Source organism: Coregonus lavaretus (assembly GCF_964263955.1).
Source record: "Coregonus lavaretus genome assembly, chromosome: 2".
Lineage (NCBI taxonomy): Eukaryota > Metazoa > Chordata > Actinopteri > Salmoniformes > Salmonidae > Coregonus > Coregonus lavaretus.
The window spans coordinates 33,005,521-33,011,520 of record NC_139989.1 but is presented as its reverse complement, the minus strand read 5'-3'; positions in this window follow the sequence as shown (position 1 = coordinate 33,011,520).

Below are 6,000 nucleotides of genomic sequence, written 5' to 3'. Positions count from 1 at the left end.
CATCCTAGCCCCTAACGTTCCTTACATGAATAACAGCCTGTTATGTGAAACAATTTATATCAGTACAGTTCATTAATGCATTCCTTCCAAGCTATTCATCACATACAGATCCAATTATGAGAAAAATAGAACCCAACACAGACTCAATATTAGAAGGGTATTCCTAATGTTTTGTACTCTTATTGTATGTGTTGACTGTATCTTGTCTGTTTTAATTAACAAAATAACTATTGATTTTCAGTAACATAATAAAATATGTTTTGTTTAGCTTTTTCCTCAACTTGTTTCTCTAACTTTATAGCAAGTCAAGCTAGCTTGCAGAGCAGCTAGCTAAAAGCTAGTCTAGATTGAAGATTCCACCACAGACAGAACAATGAGCCGTTTTTCTTCTTTGGGGTTGAATGGCTGTTGGCATCTCTGTTGGCTCTGTCGTAGCCGGCCGCGACCGGGAGACCCATGGGGCGGCGCACAATTGGCCCAGCGTCGTCCAGGGTAGGGGAGGGAATGGCCGGCAGGGATGTAGCTCAGTTGGTAGAGCATGGCGTTTGCATGCCAGGGTTGTGGGTTCGATTCCCACGGGAGGCCAGTACACTTCCCACATCTTAGAATCTCCCTCCTACACACTGCTGCGACATGACCATAAAAGTTGCACCTGAAACAGCGCAGTGGATTCGGCACAAAAGCTCTAGCAGGATAACTGATACAGTGCATTCGGAAAGTATTCAGACCCCTTCCCTTTTTCCACATTTTGTTACGTTACAGCCTTATTCTCAAAAGGATTAAATAAAAAAAAATCCTCATCAATCTACACACAATACCCCATAATGACAAAGCAATGAGGTCGAAGGAATTGGCCGTAGAGCTCCGAGACAAGATTGTGTGGAGGCACAGATCTGGGAAAGGCTACCAAAACATTTCTGCAGCAGTGAAGATCCCCAAGAACACAGTAGCCTCCATCATTCTTAAATGGAAGACGTTTGGAACCACCAAGACTCTACATAGAGCTTGCTGCCTGGCCAAACTGAGCAATCGGGGGAGAAGGGCCTTGGTCAGGGAGGTGACCAAGAACCCGATGGTCACTCTAACAGAGCTCCAGAGTTCCTCTGTGGAGATGGGAGAACCTTCCAGAAGGACAACCATCTCTGCAGCACTCCACCAATCAGGCCTTTATGGTAGAGTGGCCAGACGGAAGCCACTCCTCAGTAAAAGGCACATGACTGCCCGCTTGGAATTTGCCAAAAGGCACCTAAAGGACTCTCAGACCATGAGAAACAAGATTCCCTGGTCTGATGAAACCAATATTGAACTCTTTGGCCTGAATGCCAAGCGTCACGTCTGGAGGAAACCTGGCACCATCCCTACGGTGAAGCATGGTGGTGGCATGTTGTGGGGATGTTTTTCAGCGGCAGGGACTGGGAGACTAGTCAGTATCGAGGGAAAGATGAATGGAGCAAAGTACAGCGAGATCCTTGATGGAAACCTGCTCCAGAGTGCTCAGGACCTCCGACTGGGGCGAAGGTTCACCTTCCAACAGAACAACGACCCTAAACACACAGCCAAGACAACGCAGGAGTGGCTTTGGGACAAGTCTCTGAAGTCCTTGAGTGACCCAGCCAGAGCCAGGACTTGAACCCGATCGAACATCTCTGGAGAGACCTGAAAATAGCTGTGCAGCGACGCTCCCCATCCAACCTGACAGAGCTTGAGAGGATCTGCAGAGAAGAATGGGAGAAACTCCCCAAATACCGGTGTGCCAAGCTTGTAGCGTCATACCCAAGAAGACTTGAGGCTGTAATCGCTGCCAAAGGTGCTTCAACAAAGTACTGAATACTTATGTAAATGTCTTAATTCAATTTTTTTTATTTTTAATGCTTTGTCATTATAGAGTATTGTGTGTAGATTGATGAGATGAAAGAAACACAAACAAAGAAACACAAACAAATACCACAAGTCCACTACAGGTTACTTTCACTGATTCAACTGCTTCCTTTCTCACCCACCCTGAAACCACTAATGGATCCACCAAAAGGCAAGGATCCACTTTTTCCAAAAATGTCACTCCTACTAGACCAGATTCTTGTTTATCATGTCCATTGATGCCAGGCTCTGGCTCCAAGCTCTTCACCACACCTTCCACCTCACTTAACTCGCCCTCATTCACTTCCATTTCACCTCCAGAACTCAGTCTGGCGCAAGGCTCAATCTGTTTGCACTTGACACCAATCTTCTTCGACACCCCATCTCCATTTGTATCGCCATCTTCCTCCAATTCAAATCCAACCTCTGCATTCCTCATTCGCTTCGACCTCTTCTTCCTCTTTTTCCCCGTCCATTCCTCCTCAGAAATCCACCTTTCTGTGTCCCTGTCCCAATAATCCTCTTCTCCCAACTTTGCTTGTGGCCCGGTGGCATCCTGACGTAACTCCATCTCATAATCGTCCTGCTCACCTCGGAAACGTGTCTTCTCAAGGCGCCGACATTTTGAGAGCATGAGCAGTGGCACAACCATTCTCCCATTCCTTCTCCTCTCCTACTGTCCCCAGACAAATAATAAGCCAGATATTTAATCGATGTATAAATGTGAAGCATCTGGTTGGCTACCAAATATGGTGGTGAGAGGAAGCCCAGTGGCCGGCAGTGGGAGAAGATGGAGCAAGATGGATTTTGGCTGACATTCGGCTAATTTCCTCATCAATGAAACATTTGATCTCCATACAGTTTTCTATTTCCAAAACTAAAAGTTGTAACAAACAGAGTGGACTGCGTTTTGTAGACTTTAACCTTTGCCAAAGTTTCAAAAAATGGCATTGTTTAGAAAGAGTGCAAGGGCGAATTGAGTTATTACACACGCGCACTTCAGAGTAGGTGTTCCCTAACAGAAATAGGCAAATAAATGCTAGAACGCGCCAATAGGCTCGTGCTTGGTTCTTCCAACTGATTCATTTGCTCCCATTGGAATTGAAAGGCTCTGGTCTATCTTGATTTAGTTATAAAAAATATTTGATACCACTGTAGCTAGCGACCTCCAACTAACAATTATCATAAAAAACGAATGTCTTTTCCATCACAATAAACTTAAACGGGAGGCAACTGTCATAATATAATTGTCTTAACAGCCAATGTTTATTATTTAACATTGCTTTTAAAATGGGACTCACTTATAGGAATGGGTAAGTTTACAAGTTGCTAGCTATCCCATAAAGCCATCACCGAAAACCACATATTTTCATCTTCTTCTGTGCTTTGATCACTTCCTGTTCTTCGATGGACTCTGGCTGGCCCAGAGATACCAAAGATATTTATATCTTCTTTCCCTTTCTGTCTGTGGAGATACTTTTGAAGAGATGGGAAACCCCATTGGAATCGTATTAACACCCATTGTGTACTTTGCCCAGTGGCGGCTCCTGAAAAAATTCTCAGGAGGGGCAATTTTTCTGATGATTTAGGTGACCTACACACGTGCACGAGTCCGTGCACGCGATTCCAGATATCTTTACCTCTGAATAAACTGCCTTTATTATACCATATCCACCCTGTCCAAAGTCTCTACTTGGTCTCAGTTCTCCAGTAAACTTGTGATTATCAACAGTACACAACGGTAACAAACAATTGGGGGAACTCACGGGGCAGATAGTAACCACTTAAAAGGAAGCGATTCCCAAACCTTCCATAACAAAGCCATCACCTACAGAGAGATGAACTTGGAGAAGAGTCCCCTAAGTAAGCTTGTCCTGGGCCTCTGTTCACAAACACAAACAGACCCCACACAGCTCCAGGACAACAACAACAACAACAACAACAACAACACAATTAGACCCAACCAAATCATGAGAAAACAAAAAGAGAATTACTTGACACATTGGAAAGAACAAACAAAAAAACAGAGCAAACTAGAATGCTATTTGGCCCTAAACAGAGAGTACACAGTGGCAGAATACCTGACCACTGTGACTGACCCAAACTTAATGAAAGCTTTGACTATGTACAGACTCAGTGACCATAGCCTTGCTATTGAGAAAGGCCGCCGTAGGCAGACCTGGCTCTCAAGAGAAGACAGGCTATGTGCACACTGCCCACAAAATGAGGTGGAAACTGAGCTGCACTTCCTAACCTCCTGCCAAATGTATGACCATATTAGAGACACATATTTCCCTCAGATTACAGCGATCCACAAAGAATTCGAAAACAAACCCAATTTTGATAAACTCCCTTATCTACTGGGTGAAAAACCACAGTGTGCCATCACAGCTGCAAGATTTGTGACCTGTTGCCACAAGAAAAGGGCAACCAGTGAAGAACAAACACCATTGTAAATACAACCCATATTTATGTTTATTTATTTTCCCATTTGTACTTTAACTATTTGCACATTGTAACAACACTGTATATATACATAATATGACATTTGAAATGTCTTTATTCTTTTGAAACTTCTGAGTGTAATGTTTACTGTTAATATTTATTGTTTATTTCACTTTTGTTTACTATCTACTTCCCTTGCTTTGGCAATGTTAACACACGTTTCCCATGCCAATAAAGCCCTTAAATTGAATTGAATTGATAGTAAGGTCGCAATGACACAGAAAGCAGTTCAATGTCGGGGTACAGAGTCGCTCTCTTACCAGGATCGCGGTCCGCTCTGACCAGGGTGAAGGTGGCCGGCTCCACTTCTCTGTCCGGGACTCATCCAGCCAAGTCTCCCAGCTGTATTGGGATTCAGCTGCCAGCAGCGTTTTCATTATTTAGTCCGTTCGTAGCGGGTATGTACACGATCAACAAGATCAGTCCAAAACCAACCACTGGAAATCCATGGTTGGCAGAATGTTTGTAAACTAAGTCTACAAATTAAAAACATAAAATAACGCCGCACTGCAGGTCGCAACAGAGACGCTTCTAGCCGCCATTGTCTTAGTTACGTTCAACGTTACGTCACGTATGACGAAAGCGCGTAAGTGCAAGCCCACAGACACCCATAGAGAATGTATTGAAAGCTTTGAAATGTGAAAAAAATAGATTTTACATGACAGGCTATGAGAGACTTCTGGGCGATTTTCAACTTGACTGAAATCGCCCCAAAAACGGGCGGGGCCATTTGAAGCACGACTTTAGCCTGATTTGACATTTAGTGGCTGGCAGATCAGACGTGAACACTGATAACTGCTGTTGCCGTGATATAATTGATTAGAAAAAAAATCCCTTCCTTTTCCCGTTTGGCAGTGCGTCGCCCATATCGCCCTATTGAACAAGCCGTCCCTGACTTTGCCCATGCGTTGTCAATGGGCCGCGTGGTGCATTCTATGCGATTCTGGGACAAGGATAGCTCTCCTTCAAGGAGTGAATGGGAGTCAATTGGGCGCTAGCTCAAAAACCCAACATTAGCATGAATTTCATTAACAAGAAGTAAAACATTACAAATATTTTCTGAGATGTGAGATAATGAACTTGTTCTCTGTAATATCGTATAGCTTTGGAATGATGACATTATGTACTTTCTAGGAAAATCAGCAGTTTTCTCGACTAATGCTGCGTTCATGTGCTAGTCGGAACTAGGAAACTCAGACATTTCCGACTTGCTAACTGGTTGAACGCGGGACGTGTATAGCTACAACCAATTAGCAAGTCGGACATTTCTGAGTTTCCTAGTTCCGACTCTCACGTGAATGCAGCATCATACCCTGACTTTGAGAAGGGATTGGGTGATGATTAAAGGCGCTGCATGGTCAATCTGACATCTGCATTGGCTGTACAGCATTTATGGTGATATGGCCTCTGCAGAAGTCAGGGCATTCATAGTTATTGCGCTTTGCAAAGCAGCGCAGAGCTGTTGTGAAGGAAGTTGTTAAGGAAGTGAGTTTGTGTTTATACTGGACCTCCCGCCCTCAACTACCGCCAACCAATCATGTCAATGTGTAGCTATAAGGAGCCCTCCTCATCGTTCCAAAATTTGAGAGGTACATTTACATTTAATTTAAATTTAAGTCATTTAGCAGACGCTCTTAT